This window comes from Nyctereutes procyonoides, unplaced genomic scaffold (genome assembly GCF_905146905.1).
Source record: "Nyctereutes procyonoides isolate TBG_1078 unplaced genomic scaffold, NYPRO_anot_genome, whole genome shotgun sequence".
Lineage (NCBI taxonomy): Eukaryota > Metazoa > Chordata > Mammalia > Carnivora > Canidae > Nyctereutes > Nyctereutes procyonoides.
The window spans coordinates 24091345-24111458 of NW_026575036.1; positions in this window are offsets into that span (position 1 = coordinate 24091345).

Genomic DNA, 20114 nt, shown 5'->3' on the forward strand with positions numbered 1-20114 from the left:
CCCAGGCCAACCCCACCCTAACCTGCTTGTCTTCTCTGCCTCAGCATGAGTATTTCTAGTTCCCTTGATCATTCCCTATATGTGTGTTGACAATATGTTCTGCACTTTCAAATTTTCAAATATATGATCTGTGCTCACTTTGGCTATTCCAGTGTCAGATCATGTGTTCTAAATATTGTTTGGAGAAGATGTTGCTTTGAACCACGAGGCTATTCCTCCAAGTTCTCTAATTCTGACTCCTGATCTGGCTCTCTCCCTTTCCTTTCAATCCATTACAACTTCCTAAATACTTTGCATAGGTACATGTGAAAGCTCCCGATCCCTAAAGAACCCTAAATGCTAGTGGATGCGGAATTCAGGAGTGACCAGAATGTATTAGGAGGAGCACAAGTAACAAATCGGAAATGGTGGAGGGGAGCACAGAGTTAGGGTCTAAGTTCATATAAAAGAAGAAAATATACATCCAGTCAAATGTGTACTTGAAATCCTTTTAAACTTTGCGTCTTTCTGTTCCTTCATGAGTATTTGTCTTCTATACATTATTTTTGTTTCTTTATCTCCTTATTAGTCCTTCAGTTAATTCTTGCTACACAAGAATCAACAGTGTTGGCATCACGCAGGAGTTTGTTAGAAGTGCAGGACATCAGGTTGCACCTTAGACCTACAGAATCAGAGTCTGCATTTTAACCAGACCCCAAAGTGATTACCTCGCATACTGAAGCCATCATAGCCACCTGCAAATACACTATGCTTCTTTATCAGTGGCTGGAAAATCTTAATGATGCTTTGTCCCAAAATTCCACCAACATACACCAATCATTTTTATCCTTGACCACATGTGTTGATTTTTTAAACTCCTGACACTTAAACTTCTTTCTCCTTCCTCTTTTTTAATGGCTCCTTTCTGCTTTCTAGCTGAAAGTGTGAACGTTTCTTGTGAAAGAAAAATTAGAGACTGACTGGATGTGTTCAAACTATGAGGTATGTACTCCAAGAAGTATAGGGGTAGAGCACTTCACTGTAATTCTAGGAAAAGATGGAGATTTAAATCTTTGGGTAAAAATGGTGATGAGGAAAGAGAGGGGCATGAGTAGAACCAAAAGCAACCTCAGGACTGGAGCTGTTTTCAGGAATAAACATGGGATGGCCATATTTGCTTGTAGTGAGAATGAATTAACAGGCGCTACCCAAGTCCCATGATTGGAAAGCTGAAGCAATGTGGAGGCAGTTAGTAGACTGTCTTGTGGACAGTTGAGCAAAGAAATGATATAACTAAAAAGGATTTTGCAATTTTTAAGAGGCTGTAAAGGATGGACTCTAACTTTTATAAGTGTAAGTTTTCCCATCTGTGAAATGGAATGTAATTTTTAGTGTACGGATTGTTGTAAGGAATAAAAATAAACTATATAAAGAGCTTAGACAGGGTTGGCACATGGATGGGAAGCACCCAACTGGCACAGAGGTAGTTGTAATTATGCAGGTGGGGCATAGGGGGAGGATGAGAGCCCGTAAGCGTGGGGCACTCTTCTGAAAGTGCTTTACAGGGCAGCCTGGGTGGCTCAGCAGTTTAGCATCACCTTCAGTCCAGGTGGTGATCCCGGAGACCCGGAATTGAGTCCCACATCAGGCTCCCTGCATGAAGCCTGCTTCTCCCTCTGCCTCTGCCTCTTTCTTTCTCTTTGTGTCTCTCATGAATAAATAAATAAAATCTTTTTTTAAAAAAAGTGCTTTACAGAAAGTGACACATGCACTTCTCACCATTGTCCTATGAGGTGGATGCTGTTATTCCCATTTTCCAGATTGGAAACTGAGGGACAGAGAGGATAGTGACTTGCTCAAGTTGCCACAGACAGAATTCAAATGCACAATGTGACTTCAAACCTGACACTCTTGGGACGCCTGAGTGGCTCAGTTAGTTAAACCTCTGCCTTTGGCTCAGGTTGTGATCCCGGGGTCCTGGGATTGAGCCCCACGTCCGGCTCCCTGCTCAGTGGGGAGTCTGCTTGCTTCTCCCTCTCCCTCTGCCTTTCCCCTAGCTCGTGCTCACTCTCTATCAAATAAATAAATAAAACCTTTAAAAAAATCTGACACTCTTGAACACCATGCTATTCCATTACTGGTGTCTCCTTGAAGACAAGGAGCAGGAGTGTGATGGGAGAAATAGAAAAGAAAGAGAGGAGCCAACAAACACCCATCAATGAGGAGAGATGGCAGTGTGTGAGCAAACAGGATGAGCATACAAAGTCCAAAATAACTCTGAGCCGGTAAGCAGAGCTGGGAGGAAATCGGCACAGGTGCCAGAGACAGAGGCTTGTTTTGATTTCGGCTTACTGTCCTTGGAATGTTTAAGGTTTGATTAAAATCTCTTGGATCATTTTGGAGCTATAAGACACTATTTAAAAAGAGAAAGAGAGAGAGAGCATTGCTTTTGCTTTTGCTTTTTGAACAAAGAGCACTCAGAACTGGTCATTCACCTGAAGCCTGTGTGTTCAGTGATTAGTTCTGTACACAGGTGAGAATTCCTCTCAAGTAGCACATATTTAAAGAGCATAAGTGGCTTTTTTTCACACCCCATTTAATTTACACTGGTTTTACCTTCCTGCACAGATGGCCTGCTTTTCCTCTTCCTGTGCTCAATTCTCACTGAAGCCAGAGAATGCTAAATGCCCATGAGGATTCAGCAGAGTTAAGGAATACAGGAAGAGGAGTCAGATGGTGCTAATATTACAACCCAACTGCAGGGAATGGTTCCTAAAGTTATGATTTTATGCATAAGGCACTAAAACCATTTGCGCAGCATGGCTAGGAAAATGGGACATTACAAGGAATGTTAAATAAAAAACTAAATACTAGATGCTGTAGGAGTCTTAAATGGTGAAAGTAAAAAAAAAAAAAAAAGTGTTGATAAATGTCCCTGTCACATCGTTTTTATTTTTTTAAAGGCAGGACTTTATTTTCAAAAACTGTTAGTGGTCATTTTGGTGGAACAGACTTAGGGGGATTTTATTTTCTTCTTTAAATTCATTTTCATTTCTCCACGCTGAGCATGTGCTTCTTGTATAATCACAAGAATCCCATTCTTTTGAAAAAGAAGAGTGACATTTAGAACCTCTGTGTTCCCCCATTCCGTGTTTAACTCTGAACGAAAGCTGCAGTTTCGGCTGAGTTTTTTGCCTGGCGGGGGCAGTATGAGTCCCCAGGATTTCTGTCGTTGTCACGTTATTGGTCCCTGGGCGAAGTGCAGGGAAGGGATGAGGCTCCTCCTCTCTCACCCGCTGTTAACTGATTAGCAACACGAAGTAGAGCTGTTCTTCCTATTATGTGGAAGAGTCAGCCTAAAGGAACAGAAAGAGGGAGTGGTGGTGAGGGAAGAACCTTCAGGAGAGCTTCCTCTTCAGCATTTTTCAGTGATGATTACTCCAGGGACTCAGCCAGCTGCAGCTTGCAGCTGTGTTTCCAGCTGTGCTGAGTGGGGCAGGATGCTGTGTTTGGCAGGTGCCCCAGTGGCCCTTTTCTGGGGGCACGTAGAGCAGCCGGGAGAAAGGGTAGAGCTGGGGCTACCCTGAAACCCTAGGGAGTGGGCTTTCCGGACAACTTTCAGAAAGTTGAAGTTGTACCTTTTAGGTGTCAGAAAGATCAAGTGAGCCAATATACATAAAATTGAAACATAAAAACACTATCTTGACGTGTTTGTATGAGAGTACACTTACTTCTCTCCTTAAGCTCTGAGACTTTAAAGCTTAACCACTGTTACTTTTGTAAATGGAATAGACCACATTTTTTTTATTACTTGGCATATTTTAAAATTCTGAAAACAGTATTACAATGACCATAAAGAATGCTTTAGAACATGGAAAGGATCGATCATGTAAGACTCCAATTATTTCAAAGAAAAAAAAAGAATCCTATTATTTTCATTTGGGGGGCCTTAAAGTGTTTTTTTGTTTGTTTGTTTTTAAAGATTCTATTTATTTATTCATGAGAGACACAGAGAGAGAGGCAGAGACACAGGCAGAGGGAGAAGTAGGCTCCCTGCAAAGAGCCTGTTGCGGAACTCGATCCTAGATCCCAGGACCATGCCCTGAGCCAAAAGCAGATGCTCAAACCCTGAGCCACCCAGTCGTCCCTAAAGTGCTTATGCTTAAAAGAATAATGAAACTATGTTACAGAAATTTGGGGTAAAATATCATCCCCCTCAGATTATACTACCCTAAGACAACTGGGCAAACAGTTGTCTACTGGGTAGACAGTTGTCTAGGGATAGTATACTACCCTAAGACAACCGTCATCAATTCTGTATGTTCTCTTCCAAGTTTTTTTTTCTAAAGGCAACATCTTTAAACTTTAAATTGTGTGGGATATAATACTTTTGTATCTGATTTCTTTTTGATCTCTGTTTAACATTATATTGAATAGGAGACAGTTTAGGGTAATGCTTAAAAACCCATGCTCCAAAGTCAGGTAGGAGCTTCTTTAAGGAATTTTCTTTCTGTTAAGTAGAAAGGGAAGTCAGTGTGGAGAGATAATTGAAAGGAAGCAGGGGGGATAAAAGAAGAACCTTGAAAAGAACCTTAAAGGGGAGTAATACCTACTTCACAGAATTATTATGAGACAGAAATGAAGTAATATCCACCACATAGCTACTACATAGCCTGGGACACAATAAGCATTCCGTGAATGGTAGCTATTGTACCATACATATAGTGTTCTATAGACTTTATAATTCTTTTAATACCAATATCAATATTTTAATTTCAATATAGAATGTCAGCAGATACATTTACTCTAATATATTTATTGGTGACCACTAATTCTCTTATAATTTTTCAGCATAATAAATAATGCAGGACATGGCTTTTCTCACATTTTAGATTATCTTCTGAGACTATGTATATAATTTAAAAGAATTACTGTGTCAATGAACATTTTTATGGTTCTTGATACATTTTGCGATATTGATTTTCAAATATGTTCCAATTTATAATGCCATCATCAATATTTGAAAACAATAGTTTTACTGTATTGTTGCCAGGATTGAATATTAAAGTTAATTTGTGTGTGTGTGTGTGTGTGCATGTGTGCGCCACGCACATGCTTGCATGCATGTCACACATTGTGTGTTTGTGTATGCTTACTAACGTGGTGAAAAGCAAATGATGATGTAACAGCATTTTTGCTAAGCCAGAGCAAGCCTCTGATAGGCTGGCATGTGGAACAAGGAAGCACACTCCCTAGAGGATCCTAGTCTGCAGGATCTGGGTGAACTAACTTCCTAACTGAATTGGAAAGTTCCAGAAATTTGACTCCCACAGGATGTGCAGACAGATGCCTAACTGTATCTCCCGATTTGCGTTGGTTCAGGAGCTCAGTGGGAGTGAATCAGAATTCAACTTACAACAAATGGGCCTCAGATGTAGAAGGTTTTAATGGTAAAAGAGAGAATCCCCCCAAAAGAAAGAAAGATGTATTAAACTTTAGGAAAATGCAGTTGAGACTTTGAGGAAAAAGTCTCTTTTGAGTAAAGATTTATTCTGACAGAGTGGCTCAGGTTCAACAGCAGGATCTGACTGCTAAAAGCAGCTGGCATGCTTCTGAGCTCTTAAAAGAAGATAGTAATAAAGGAAAAGAAAAAAAATATCACCTAGGATACAGCATCTTTGCTGTGGCAACTTTCTCTGAAACAGCTGGTCAGGAAAAGCAGGCATCTCCAACTAGCTGGAGAGTGAGAAAAGCCCTTGAGTGGGTGGGAGAGGTGGGATGGGAGGTGGTGGCAGCAGGGCAATAACCATCAGTGGAGCAGGGATGGCTGAAAACCAGGCACTGAGGTAGGGACAGCAGTGCTTTGGCACCATGGATGATGTATGAGGCCATGGGCCTCCCTGTAGCTGCTTGCTGCCCTCTTTCTGAATTACTGCTCCTGATCTACTTTGGGCTTGGAAACCAGATACCCAATCTCATTACAATTTTGGGTAAAATAGGGATCCCTGGGTGGCGCAGCGGTTTGGCGCTTGCCTTTGGCCCAGGGCACGATCCTGGAGACCCGGGATCGAATCCCACGTCGGGCTCCCGGTGCATGGAGCCTGCTTCTCCCTCTGCCTATGTCTCTGCCTCTCTCTCTCTTACTGTGTGACTATCATAAATAAATAAAAAAATTAAAAAAAAAAAAAGAATTTTGGGTAAAATAACAATAAAAAGTTTCTGGGATGATAGTGGAATAGGAAGTGCCAGAAATCTGTTTCCCTACCTAGACAAAAATTATACTGGCAGACTCTGTCTGATGTAACTATTTTGGAACTGTGGAATCTGTTGAAGGCTTGCAACTTCCAGAGGAAGGTTTGGATGATAAATTGCAGTAAATTGTAGTTAATTTTGGTCAATTTCAGCTCTTAGCACAGTCTCAGCTACCCAGCCCTCACCCTCTAGATCCCCCACAGGCAGCCATGAATGCATTCCAGAAGAAGCCTATATGCAGCTTGTAGGGGTGGGCAGTAAGAATCGTGTCCTCCAAACATTGAGGATCTACACTCCAATCACTGATTATTGCTCTGATCACAGAGATGCAGACAAAGAAGGGAGTGGCCCTTGTTGTTGTGCTTCTCCCCATTTTTGCAAGTCCCTCCTGCTCTGGCTGACATGACTTCCAGAGAACTTGAAGGGCCAATGGCCTTTTTTCCCCTTCATTTTTCTTTTTTCCCTTCTGGGAGTCAGACATTAAAAGCCAAAAATTTGTTTTTGGAAAAACAAGAAAGGTCTCAAGACTTTCAAAAGCAACTGCAGGAGTGCCTGGCTGACTCAGCTGGTACAGCATCTGACTCTTGGTCTCAGGGTTGTGAGTTCAAACCCCATGTTGGGCGTAGACTTACTTAAAAAAAGAAAAGAAAAAAAAGTAAGTCCGTATATGGGGACATTAGAAAGTCACTGCACATGCCCAGAGAAGAGTATATGCATAGAAAAGACCTAAGAACACCTTAATTTTACTTTGCAGGTTGATCCCTGACAAAGAGATAGCTCACAACAATCAAAACAGAAATAAAAGCAACAAATAAAATCAAAACAAAACCCAGACAACCCTGGGCAAAGAGTAGAATCCGATTTTCAGAGTTACTACATTATTAGATTCAACTGTTAAGTTTTTAATAACAACAACAAAAATATCATAAGGCCACAAAGAAACAAGAGAGTAAGGCCCATTCAAGGGAAAAACAGTTAGTCAAAGGAAAAATTGTCCTTGAAAAAGACCAGATGGCAGATCTTCCAGAAAAAGTCTTTAAAGCAACTGTCTTAAAGATGCTGAAAGAACTAAAAGAAGATGTGGAGAAAATCATGAAAACAATGTATGAATAAAATGAAAATATCAATAGAGAGAGAAAAAAAAACGAAAAACCACAAAGAAATTCTGAAGCTGAAAATTGCAATAACAGAAATGAAAAAAATCACTAGAGGGATTCAAAGGCAAATTTGAGTAGGCAAATAAAAAAAGAATCATTAAACTTGAAGATGGCTCAATGAAAATTATCAAGTCTGAGGAACAGAAAGAAAAAAGATTGAAGAAAAGTGAACATAGAGAGTCTAAGGGACCTGTGGGACACCATCAAGTGAACACAGAGAGTAGAAGGGACCTGTGGGACACCATCAAACAGATCAACACACATATTGTGGGAGTCAGAAGGAGAGGAGAGAAAGAGGCAGAGAGAATATTTGAAGAAATAATAGCTTAAACTCTCCAAATTTTATGAAGACATGAGTATCACCATCCAAAAAGCTTGATGACTCCAAGTAGGATGAACCTAAAGAGACTCACACTGAGACACATTATAATCAAACTATCAACACACAGTGAGAATCCTGAAAGCAGCAAGAGAGAAGTGACTCATCACATACAAGGGATCCTCCAGAAGATTATAAGCAGATTTCTCAAAACTTTGGAGGCCAGAAGACAGTAGGATGGTGAATCCAAAGTGCTAAGAGAACAAAACTAGTAACCAAGAATCCTGTCTATATCCAGCAAAACTATTTGTCAAAATTAAGGGGAGAAATTAAGTCATTGCCAGATAACAGAATCTGAGGGAGTTTGTTACCATTAAAACTGCCTTACTAAAAATAAAAAAAAATAAAAAAATAAATAAATAAACAAACAAACAAACAAACAAATAAATAAATAAATAAATAAATAAATAAATAAATAAATAAATCTGCCTTACTAGGGCAGCCCCTGTGGCGCAGCAGTTTAGCACCACCTGCAGCCCAGGGTGTGATCCTGGAGACCCTGGATCGAGTCCCATGTCAGGCTCTCTGTATGATGCCTGCTTCTCCCTCTGCCTGTGTCTCTGCCTCTCTCTCTGTCTCTATGAATAAATAAATAAAATCTTAAAAAAACCTGCCTTACTAGAGGGACGCCTGGGTGGCTCAGCATTTGAGCATCTGCTTTTGGCTCAGGGTGTGATCCTGGGGTCCTGGGATCGAGTACAGCATTGGGCTCCCTGCAAGGAGTCTGCTTCTCTCTCTGCCTCTCTCTGTGTGTCTTTCATGAATAAATAAATAAAATATTTTTAAAAAAGAACTGCCTTGGGATCCCTGGGTGGCTCAGCGGTTTAGTGCCTGCCTTCCGCCTAGGGAATGATCCTGGAGATCCGGGATCGAGTCCCACATCGAGCTCTCTACGTGGAGCCTGCTTCTCCCTCTGCCTGTGTTTCTGCATATCTCTCTCTCTGTATCTCTCATGAATAAATAAATTAAAATCTTAAAAAAAAGAAAAAAGAACTGTCTTACTAGAAATGGTAAAGTGAGTCCTGCAGGTTGAAATGAAAGGATAATGGACAGTAACTCAAAACTATGTGAAGAAATAAAAAGCCCAATAAAGATAAATACAAGGACAATTATAAAATCTAGTATCTTTGTAAAATGGTTTGTGTCTTCATCTTTTATTTTCTGCATAATTTAAGAGACTGATCCATTTAAAAAAAGAATTATTTGTCTAAATGCTAGTATTATTATTGCAACTTTGGTTTATAACTTCACGTTATGTTTTTTACATAATTTAAAAGACAAACACATTTTTAAAAATTATCAGTTTATGTTTTTGGACATGCAGTATATAAAGATGTCATTTTATGACCTCAATAACTGAAAGGGGTAGGGGCAGAAATGTACAGGAGCAGTTTTTGTATGTTATTGACATTAAGCTGTTATAAATCCAAATTAGCATGTTATAACTTTAGGATGTTAAATGTAATCCCCATGGTAACCACAAATAAAATAAAACCCAAATCAAAAATGGGCAAAGAACCTGAATAAATATTTCTCCAAAGAAGATATGCACATGGCCAACAAGCACTTGAAAAGATGTTCAGCATCACTAATCATTAGGGAAATGCAAATCAAAACCACAATGAGATACTACCTCAAACCACCAAGATGGCTACTATTAAAAAAAAAAAAAAACGCAGAAATTTAGCAACTGTTAGCTAGGGTCTGGAAAAATTAGAACCCTTGTGCACTGCACTGTTGATGCATATATAAAATGGAACTGCTGCTGTGAAAAACCATATGGCAATTCTTCAAAAACTTAAAAATGGAATTTCAGTTTAATTCATTAAACCCCATTTCTTGGGTAAATACCCCAAAATTTAAAGGCAGGGTCTTGGGGAGAAATTTTTTCACCCGTATTCATAGCAGCATTATTCACAATAGCAACATTAAAGCGTGGAAGCAAACTGAGTGGCCTTTGACGGATAAATGGATAAGCAGAATGTGGTATATACATACAATGGAATATTATTTAGCCTTAAGTAGGAAGGAAATTCTGACATATGCTACGACATGGATGAACCTTGAGGACTCTTAAGCTAAGTGAAATAAGCCAAAGAAAGACACTTAGTCAAATCATAGAAACAGAAAGTAAAATGGTGATTCCCAGGGGGTGAGGGGAGGAGGGAATGGGGAATTATTGTTTAATGAGTACAGAGTATCAGTTTTGCAAGATGAAAAGATTTCTGGAAATGGATGGTGGCAATGATAGCACAATAAGAACATACTTAATGCCACTAAGCTGTACACTTAAAAATGGCTAAGATGGTAAATTTTACATTATGTATGTTTTAGCACAGTAAAAATCTCTGAGACAGAACCTGAGGAATTATCCTTACAAGCAGTGTGTGTGTGCTTTAGTATACGAGATTCATAAACTCCGTTTTAACTTATTTTTTTGTTTCTTTCCTGATTCTGTGCTCTGTTTTACGCAAAGGAGTTTGTCTAAGAGCTAAAGTTCTAAATGGGTGAAATCCTTTGGCAAATTTTATATAGGTTTCTTTGCCCTCTTCCAGGTTCATAATATATAAAGGCACTGTAATGAAGTGGATAAAAATTTAGGCTCTGGAGTCAGAAAAGTCAGGAAGATCTGGGTTTGAATTTGAGTTCCACAAGGAACTACCTATGTGATCTTGGGAAGTTATGCAACCTCTCCAAGTTTAAGTTTATTTATTCATGAAATGGAGATAATAAGTTACCTGTGGGGTCCTTTGTGAGGATTAAGGAGAAAATGCATGGGTAATGATACAATACACGGAGCCTGACACCAGTGAGAGCCAAGGTGTGTTACCACTATACTGAGAAGCTCCAGAATTCTCTCCTGCTCATTCTGCTTAGTGATGAGTCACTATTCAGCATAATAGAGCCACTTTACAGTGTAGAGGGGAATTACACCCAGAGCATTGCTTTATGATTAGATGATATCAACAGCATGCAGATTTGTAGTGGATTTCCTAAAAGAGAGAATGAGCTTTTCTTTTTTTTTTTAATTTTTTTTTTTTAATTTATGATAGTCACACAGAGAGAGAGAGAGAGAGGCAGAGACATAGGCAGAGGGAGAAGCAGGCTCCATGCACCGGGAGCCCGACGTGGGATTCGATCCCGGGTCTCCAGGATCGCGCCCTGGGCCAAAGGCAGGAACTAAACCGCTGTACCACCCAGGGATCCCGAGAATGAGGTTTTCAATTAAATTTAGAAAATAAGCAAACAGAAAACAACTTACTTCACATGAGTTTACCCTAAAATCACAAACTGGGCCTGAGTGAGCATTTGGCCTCTGAGAACAAGGGTAAAATAAAGTATTTCAAGACCTAGCTGTATGCCTTAGTTTTCCCCCACAAGATCTAGAGGTCAGAAATTCAAAAGAAATACAATTTAAATAATATTAGTATTTAAATTTGAAAGTCTTTTTTCTCACTTTTTATTTGCCTTTTGGATGAAGTCTTTACTCATAGGTGTGTGTGTGTGTGTGTGTGTGTGTGTGTGTGTGTGTGTTCTTAGTTTGCCTACTTACATTTTTTTTTCCTATGGAAAAAAAAAGAAATGTACAGTTGCCAGATGACCTTGGTGAATGTACCCCTTTATTTTGAATCAGGAAAGGGGTGTTTGGGGCTCCAGGTCACCTTCTCTTCTACCTTCCTTAGCTACTCTCTTCTCTTTCTTTTTAAAGATCTATTTATTTATTCATGAGAGACACACAGAGAGAAAGAGGCAGAGACACAGGCAGAGGGAGAAGCAGGCTCCATGCAGGGAGCCTGATGTGGGACTTGATCTCAGATCTCCAGGATCACGCCCTGGGCTGAAGGCAAGTGCTAAACTGCTGAGCCACCCAGGCTGCCCCTACTTTCTTCTTTCCTCAGACTTAAAGAGAATGTGAAGGAATAATTGATGATAAAGTGTCTTTCTCTTAGAAGGCATGCAGAAGAAAAAAAGCATATGTCAATAAGCTATGTAAATGTATACTGGGATTGAAAACATACGTCTAAAGACTTGTACATGAATGTTCATTGCAGCATTATTCATAATAGCCAAAAAGTTGATACAACCCAAATGTCAATCCCTTGATGAATAGACAAAATATGGTATGTTCATACAATGGAATATGTCTATATGTATATAAATATATACATATTTGTATTTAGTTTATTCAACTCTGTTGTAGTCACTGAGTTGTATACTTTAAAAGGGTAATTTTTATAGTATGTGGATTATATCAAAATAGAGCGCCTTATTTTTTTATTTTATTTTTTTAATGCTAGACATTTTTTATCTTATTTTACTTATTTATTGTTTTAAGTAGGCCCCACACCCAACTGGGGCTTGAACTTAACAACTCTGAGATCAAGACCTGAGCTAAGATCAAGAGTTGGATGCTTAACCAACTGAGCCACCCAGGAACCCCCTTTTTAAAGCTGCTTTCAGAAAAAGGAAAAGAAAGGCATGACTAGGTTCTCACAGACCTGTTTTTTTTTTTTTATCACATCTATATATAACTTCACCATAGCAGAGTTAGAGCATTTTCATAAATAACCTGAAGGTTATTTACATAAAGCCAATTTATTCTGAAAAATAAAATTCAGAATTTTCCAGGAAAAGCAGGCAACATTAATGGTAAATTTGCTCCAGCTCACTTGGAGGATTATGGAAATATTCGTACTCTCTATTCACAATCATCATTTGAAGCTTCTGAGGCAATGTTTGTTTTCTGAATGTTTCCCGCTTCCTGGAGAGGTAGGAGAATTCTTCTTATTAAGAGTAATGCCAAAACAGCATTACGCATTTGACATGAAGAATTAAAGAGAATGACTAATGAAGTTCGAGGCTAAGCTTTTGCATTCTACCTCTGTTCTCTACTAGTAAGTGTGAGGCTTGTTTTCCTATGCCCTGTTTATTTAAGCAATGAATTTCTTCCAGAAACAGAAAACCCATTAAGTAATGATAAAGTCTCCTCTAAAAACAAATTTGAGTATTTGATTGCTTTTCCATTTGCTCTTCTTTAAGGATTAAAATGAACAATGTCATCAATATGTTAAAGTAAGGAATTACATTGAAATAATATTACAGGCTTTAAATTATGCTATGTCTTTAATCTTGTAGGTATGACAACTGATATTTTGGGACTAGGGATCATTTCTTAATTACCAATAGAAAAATTCCCTCACAGGAAAAAAAAAAAAAAAGCACATCATGTGATTAGATTCAGAGCTTATTTGAATCATACATTTAATTATGCTTTTTGAAAAAAAATAACTTCTGATCTATAAAACAGATTAGAAATAACAGCACCAATCCTCTTAGCCTGCCAGCTAGTTTTATTGTCAGTTATTATCAGAAATTATCTATAATAGTCAATGAGCCTATCCACTGCTAGGTCCTCTAAGAACAGTCTCCAAAATAAAGCAAAAATAAATTAAATGAGAAATAGAGAGACAGAATCAATCATTTACAACCTCCTTAAAGTCAAATGAGATGATCCTTCTCTGAGCCCAAACAGCTTTCTTTTCAGCTGATGTCACTTGAGTTCCATATATAGCAATACCTGAGGACTATGGTGGAAGTGCAAAGATACCCCAGTTTCCAGGGACAGCTTCCTGGACTAGAGACATCTGAACCCAGGACTGCCCTCCCCACCCCCCCAGCCAGTCTTTATGATACATTTTTAAACTTCTGAAGTCACTTCTGGTGGCCCTACTTTTGATATGACCCACCCAATGACTAGGCAGCCATATCTGGTCATGAACTAGGGACCCTTATTCGCTTCTAATACCTTGGGACTCACTACATTAGACTTAATTTTTCACCAGTGCCTCTCCTAACTCATGTATTTGTTCAAGTTTATCTTCTATTTTGTTTCCTCAACCCACATATGCTTCTCAGTCTCCATTTACCTTACCCTCAACCTTACCTGATTATTTATTCTTTTCCACCCTGAACTGTGCTTTTCTAGAGGTTGAGCTTCACTAAAACAGCTCCTGAGTTTTTGGCTTTTTGGAGTCCAGTTGGGTTTGGCCAATGGCAGGCACCAGAAGTCAGATTGGAGGGTGAAGGTAGAGAGGTTAGGATATTTATTCTTTTTTTTTTTTTTTTTTTTTTTTTTACTTCATGAGAGACACAGAGAGGGAGGCAGAGACATAGGCAGAGGAAGATGCAGGCTTTCTGCAGGGAGCCAGGTGCAGGACTCGATTCCGGGACCCTGGGATCACACCATGAGCCAAAGGCAGGCACTCAACCATTGAGCCATCGGGGGGTTGGGGGGGGTGTCCCCTGGGATATTTATCCTTATGGTCTTTCTAACCAACTCCCATCCCTTGCTTCCTTGTGATCCTGGCCATAGCTTCATCCCTCTACAGCCAAAGACCCCTCTTCTATACCTCCAGCTCCCAGTAGACTCTACCTTTCTGTCTCTGCCTTTTCAGAACAAGTGGTGATAATGGCTTCCTGCTAGTACTTGTCTCAGATGCCTCATTTTTCCTTGTTGACCTCTTTAATCCTGCCCCCCTGTTTCTTGTGGGGACAGTGACTGACATCCTATTTCTTTCCCTGAGCATCTCCCTGATACCTAACTCTGAGGCTTCTTAGTGTGATTCCTACTAACCACTTCTGAACACCTTGCTTATTCTCTAGGAATGACCACATTGATGATGGGGAGTGGAAAAAGGATTGCATATTTCCAGTTCCTTTCCTTCTGTTTCATTCTCCAGATATTATTGGGAGATGGCAGCTACTGGTGACACAGTGCAGGGCTTTCCATCTGTCCGGATCATTGGTCTTAGAGGGACAGAGACAGAAAGGGGCTCAGTGGGCAGTCTGGCTGTGCACCCATGGCATTTTTAGAGACAACCTGGGACCCAAGTCACCATGAACCATTTAGGACTTCAGCTACTGTTATTTCTAAACCTCATAGCTCTTGAGTGAGGGTTTATATTATAGGGACCAGCTGGCTTTGTTTTTCTAGGAAAGGAGCAATCTTCAGAAAGCAAAGATAGTTTCTAGAGTCAAGGCAGGGTCTGACAAGAACCTCCAATTATTTCATTATATAAAATACAGATCTTCCAATGCCAGAAGTTTATAATGAGTTGAATGTCTTCTCTTAGCCCAATCAGCTCCAAACCACTAAAAAACAAACCCCTTTATTAGGCAAAATCAGATTTATTGACCCATTGCTAGGGGAGGGACCACACACTAGAGAAACTGCAGGGCATCTCACCAAACAAAGGGAAAGATAGAGTTAGGATTGATAGGATTCCAGGAGAGTAGAGTTTAGGTAAAATTTAAATAAATCAGCCTTTTGATAGGTTCCAAGCAAAGCAAGGCTGGGTAAAGTGTTTAACATCACGTCTGGACTGCAAGAGACCAAAGGCCTTGTTTCCTTGGGGGAAACAAAAGTTAAGATAGATGTGGAATGTTATGTACTCAAACCCCTTATCTGAAGCTTTGCACCTGGGCTGTAAATCCAGATTGCTTCTCTGTGTCCAAGTAACTTACCCCCCAGGCAAGTGGGTTGTTTCATTCTTACTGACATCATCTCAAACAATTTAAATCAAAGTATTTCAAATTTTGATCGTCTCTGATTTTAGACAATACTTTCTCAGTGAGTGAGAAAGCAGTAGTCACTTAAAGGAGGAGGGGTGTGATGACAGTTTACAGCTGCAGTGTGTCCTTGGGGAAAATATTGTTTCCGTTAACTCTGCAGCTGGCTTTATCTGTGTCTTTTATTCCAATCTGATGAATGGCAGGACAGATTTTTACAGTCCGAGCTATTTTTACTTTCTCGTTGCCTCGATGAACTGCATTGGACATGTAGCATAAGCAAGAAACTTTTGTAAGATTAAGCTGCTGACATTCTGAGGTTTTTGTTTAGTTTCGTTGAGTTTTGTTTTACCAGAGCATAACTTAGCCGATTTGGGATGTCATAGAAATTTCTATTTTAATTACATTCCTGTAAAATGAAGTATTGGCTTAGGGGCCGGTAGCAGGTGGTAGAAAACTATTACTGGAAGATGAAAGGATGTATATCCGTACTCTGCAGGAGCAAAACATTTGGTACAGTTGTCATCCTAAGTAATTTGTGTGGCACATCAAATTTCTAATAATTTATGGCTTAAGAAAAAGAGGTTGGAAAATAGAATGTTGATAGCCTATGTTGCTTGCTGATGATGACTTTTGGCAAGGTATTAGAAGAAATAGATAAGCTTAGGAAAGAATTGGCCAGTTTGCATGCAGGGAAGGGAATAGAGTGTCCACAAATTTGGGAATTTTATAAGGTTGTAAAAGGCAACCATTGCTGAAGCTCGAACCTAAAAAGTAGCATTAAGAAATGCTCTGAAGGGATCCCTGGGTGGCGCAGCGGTTTGGCGCCTGCCTTTGGCCCAGGGCGCGATCCTGGAGACCCAGGATTGAATCCCACATCGGGCTCCCGGTGCCTGGAGCCTGCTTCTCCCTCTGCCTGTGTCTCTGCCTCTCTCTCTCTCTGTGTGTGACTATCATAAATAAATAAAAATTAAAAAAAAAAGAAAATTAAAAAAAAAAAAAGAAATGCTCTGATGACAAAGTCTGATTAAAACTCAAACCTGCCTGGATGGCTCAGCAGTTAAGCTCTGCTTTCGGCTCAGGGCATGATCCTAAAGTTCAGGGATCGAGTCCCACATTGGGCTCCGAGGGGAACCTGCTTCTCCCTCTGCCTATCTCTCTCTCTCTCTCTCTCTCTCTCTCTCTCTCTCTGTGTGTGTGTGTGTCTCTCATGAATAAATAAATAAAATCTTTTAAAAATTTAAAAAATTAAAAAAAAAACTCAAACCCATAGCGAGGATCAAATCAAGGTACAGCCATAGGACATATTGTTAAAAATCTCTGTATTGGTTAGGGTGGCACTTGCTGTATCTTTTCAGTTGGACAGACTAGCTCAGGGTAAATGTGACTGTCCCACCAAAGACAGGCCCAAAGTAATTTCAATTGAGAGAAAGAGAGAGAGAAAGAGAAGGGAGGGGGGTGCAATAAGACAAAGAAATGTAGAGACCCCTGGGTGGCACAGTGGTTTAGGGCCTGCCTTTGGCCCAGGGCGCGATCCTGGAGACCCGGAATCGAATCCCACATCGGGCTCCTGGTGCATGGAGCCTGCTTCTCCCTCTGCCTATGTCTCTGCCTCTCTCTCTCTCTCTCTCTCTGTCTCTGTGTGACTATCATAAATAAATAAAAATTTAAAAAAAAGACAAAGAAATGTAGAAAATTCAAGAAGTATGACTAAAGAGAAATGAAAACATACGTCTGTTCAAAAACTTGTACGCAAGGGTTTATAGCAGTATTATTCATAATCTCCAAAATGTAGAAACAATTCCAAACTCTATCATTTAATGGATAAATCAAATACGGTATATTCACAACAAAAATATTCATACAATGGAATATTATTCATCAATAAAAAGAAATCGAGCACAGATATATGTTACAACATGGGTGAACCTTGAAAACGTTACGCTAAGGGAAAGAAGTCAGTCACAGTAATCGATGGCCCCCTTCTCTGTTATCCTCATCAGTGTGAGTTCTTTAAGGACACTGTGTATCTGTGTATTCCCAGCTCGTGCAAACAGTAAGTAACCAATAAGTGATGATGACAGCAACTATCACTTATTGGATGCTTACCATACCTCGGTGCCAGGGTAAAGGCGTTACCCACAATATTTCACTGAATCCTGATAAGTCATGTGTAGCTCTGTTTAACACAAATATTGGTTGAATGAGTCTTCCAGGCGTCTGGGATCTTTGTGTCTTTAGCATGTGAGTCAATGTTGTGTGAGCCCTTAACACTGTCTTCCCCAAGATTTTTGCCCATGTCTGAGAGCTTGGTTGTTTCTTGTGTCTTCTTGTTTTTCTATTTCCGTTCCTCCTGAATCCCTGACCTCACTTGGATCTTTTCTCCTGCCTGTGTCATCGCTCAGCTTTATATCAAACACGGAACCTGGACCTTTTCTTTATCTTCACCACACTCATTAGCATGAGGTAGTTGGGGGTAGCAGGTCGTTACCAAAGTCTTGAGAAAAACAGAGTCGCATGTTGCTTGCAGCACAGCATACACTATAAAATTGAACATTACGCCAAATATCTCTGAAAGAATACACAAGAAGCTGCTAATTGTAGATGCCTAAGGGGGAGGGACCTGGAGGATGGAGGGCTCAGGAGTGAAAGACAGGCTTTTCATTTATACCATGGGCTTATGTCGTTTTTTCAAGAAAACCAAAAAAATGCAATTTATACAATTGTTTTTTAAGTTATTACATCGCTCTTAAAAGTCCCGTGGCCATTCTTTTTTTTTTTTTTTTTTTTTAAGAGAGAGGCAGAGACATAGGCAGAGAAGCAGGCTCCTCATGGGAAGCCCGACATGGGACTTGATCCCAGAACCCCGGGATCATGACCTGAGCTGAAGATAGATGCTCAACCACTGAGCCATCCAGGGCCCCCCTTGCCCATTCTTATCCTCAAAGCATGTCCTCTGGTTGCCTCTTGGAGTACCTCAGCCTTCTGCCTTGTAAATGTACCTTCTCCTTCCTCCTCACTCTTTTTACTCTTAACCCTTGTTTTCCATTTTCCCACCTCTTTTGGGGTTCTCCATTAATTGCACTCTTTTCCCACTTTTCCAGACTAGACCCAGAAGGAGAAAGGAGGGGGGAGTTTTACCTTTCATGTCCGAAGAGGCCATCTGTCTTTTCTGTGAATCATGCGTCAAGGATAGGAAGCTGCAGTCTGTTCTTATTTTAAGTTACACCTACTAAGATGGCTCTGATTTTTTTAAACATGAAAAGATCAAGTATTGGTGAAGGTTAGAGAGATGGGAACTCTTGGGCTTTGCTTATCAGAATGTAAAATGGTGCAGCCACTATGGAAAACATTTTGGCAGTTTCTCACAAGGTTAAACATAGAATTATCCTATAATCCAGCAACTCCACTCCTAGGTATGTATGCAAAAGAACTGAAGTCAGGGACTTGAACAGATATTTGTATGCCCATGTTCATAGCCCAATAGCCAAAAAGATGGAAGCGACCAGTGCCCATCAGCAGATGAAAGGATAAACACAATGTGGCATCTACTTACAATAGAATATTATTTAACCATAAAAAGGAATAAAATTCTGTTCTATGCAACAACATAGATGGACCCAGAAACATAAAAAATGAGCCAGACACAGAAAGACAAATATTATATGGTTCTGTTTACACGTTGTACCTAGAATTCATGAACTTACAGAAACAGAAAGCAGGAAACAAATTACTAGGAACAGAAGGGAGGGGATAAGGAGAGTTGTTGTTTAATGAGTACAGATTTTTTTTCCTTGGGGATAATGAAAAAGTTTTGGGCACGGAGAATGGTGATGGTCACACATTGCACATATATTTAGCGCCACTGAATGAACAGTTAAAATGATATATATTAGCTTATGTAAGCTTTACTGTAATAACCCTCCCCCTGAATCCTATGCTTGTCTACCTGCTATGTACTATCTTCTCCATTACGGAGATGCAGACTCAGGCTTAGGAAAATAACATTCTCCAGGTCACACATCTGGGAAGTGCAGGATTGGGATTCAAATTCCAAGTGTGCATTCAAGCCTTCTCTTGCTCATATACTACATAAATCATTCTCTTATTTACTGTACCACTTTATGATAGCACTTCTAATATTAAATTGCAATTCATCTGTTCCCCTCGCTTGATCACTTGATCGTGAACTTCTTAAAAGAAAGGAAAAATTCCTCCATCTTTGAATGCTTTTTTTTTTAATGATTTTATTTATTTATTCATGAGAGACACAGAGAGAGGCAGAGATATAGGCAGAGAGACAAGCAGACTCCATGCAGGGAGCCTGATGTGGGACTCAATCCCGGGACTCCAGGATCACGCCCTGAGCTGAAGGCAGATGCTCAACCACTGAGCCACCCAGGCATCCCTCTCAAAAGTCTTATTAAAATGAACTGTAGCTCATTCATTTTCAGCACTTACAGTATTCCATTGTGTGATATACACAGCAAAAGGCACTTTCTGGGTTACTTTACTCCATCTCCAAAACAATCTTCCAAATGGGCAGTTTCATCCTTACTCTGATAGCAAGTTAATTAACGGCAAGACATCAGGACTGAGGCTTGAATCTCAACTTCATCACTTTCTGAGCAAATGACTTAACCTTGTAAGGGGGAGGCTTGACCTACAAGCCTCAATTTCTTCTTCAGCAAAATTTGGATTAAAAAAAAAGCTCCTGCCTCAGGGGATGGTAGTGATTACCCTCAGTGCTACCTGGCAGGTGGTAAGCACTAAATGAT